This window comes from Chiloscyllium plagiosum, chromosome 34 (assembly GCF_004010195.1).
Source record: "Chiloscyllium plagiosum isolate BGI_BamShark_2017 chromosome 34, ASM401019v2, whole genome shotgun sequence".
NCBI lineage: Eukaryota > Metazoa > Chordata > Chondrichthyes > Orectolobiformes > Hemiscylliidae > Chiloscyllium > Chiloscyllium plagiosum.
Genome location: NC_057743.1, coordinates 38290653 through 38292223, shown reverse-complemented (window position 1 = coordinate 38292223; position 1571 = coordinate 38290653).

Sequence of the window (1571 nt, the reverse complement as noted above, 5' to 3'; positions counted from 1 at the left end):
ATGGGGTTCAAAAATGCGGAATTATTTCAATAGCATACCTCAAGTGATCCTAATAAGACGGAGTCTGAGATCTTTAACGCTGATTTCCAACGCCCCTCCCCCAAGTCCCTCCTCCCTACCTTTTATCTTAGCCTGCTTGGCACACTTTCCTCATTCCTGAAGAATGGCTCATGCCTGAAACGTCGATTCTCCTGCTCCTTGGATGTTGCCTGACCTGCTGCGCTTTTCCAGCAACACATTTTCAGCCGTGATTGACACTGAAAGCAGGCAGGAGTTGGCTGAATGTAGTGTTTCCTCAGACCTCGCATCAGAAAACAGAGTTCATATGGTCAAAGGGGAAAAAACACAGTTCCAAATACATACAACACTGAGCTTTCATTTCACACAAATAATAACCAGAATCATGGAATAAAATCTGTATTTACATGTAAAATTGATGTTTTAAATATAATTTTAATGCATCACTGTCCACTTTTGGTGTCATTTGAAAAACAATCCATTCTCTTAATGGATTCATTACAAAATTGCATTTACTCTTTTTCAGAGCCATAGTTCAGATTGTCAGATTGTCAGATGGTGCAGTGGGCACAGACCAGAGAGTCCCACATCTGTTTTCTGGTCTGTGCTGATTTCAACTAGACCTTGTGTTGTGGTATTATAAATGCCTTCACTATCCCCAGGGTAGTTTTAAAATAAAATCACTCCAATTCCAGAGACAAGTCATCAGCCAGGAAACCCAGGCAAAAAATGTTTATAGTTTAATAACCGGCTGAAATTTATTGCTCAGTCTTAGGCATTGAGACTGACCAATGAGTAGCTTGAAACTGAAGCCTTCAAAATGCTGCATGTGAACTACAGCAGAGATTAGCACTTTCAGGGAAAAACCTAAAAAAGCAAAACAAATTTTTGCTCATTCTCATAACATCTGCCTTGGGCATCAGAGCACAATCTTCAGTGAAAGCTCTTCTGAGATTCTGGCCAACAACTATTTATTTGTTCCTCACTGAATCAAGTCAAGGTTGCGTTAGATAGATTTTTGAAAGACAAGGGGGCGAAAGGTTATGGTAGGGGAAGGGTAGCTAGGAAAGTGGAGTTGAGGATACAATCAGTTCAGCTATTGTCTTATTGAACAGAGGAGTAGGATCAAAAAGGCTCAATATCCTACTCCAACTCCTAAGTGCAATGGTCATCCAATATCTCATAGACAAAGCTAGCTGTTCATTAGCTCTATTTTCAGATTGCAAGTACTTGCTGTTCATCAACTAGCTGCCTCATTTTCCTACTCACAACTTCACTTATTAAAGTAATAGTTTATGAAATACTTCGATATATCCTGAAGTTATTCAATGCATCATATTTGAAAATCCTTTCCTTCTAGAAAGTTGCATTAAGATAACAGCACATTGAATATTCCCAGTGGCTTCCAGTAAATTGGTGGCAAAAGTATCACTATAGATCTGTGAAACTCTGAGGTGAATTTTCTTTTTGAAAATTTGGGGGGAGGGAAGTTGGGGAGGAAGTCAGGGGAAAAAGTCAGGGCAAGAATAGTCAGGGCAAAAGAAGTTGGGGGT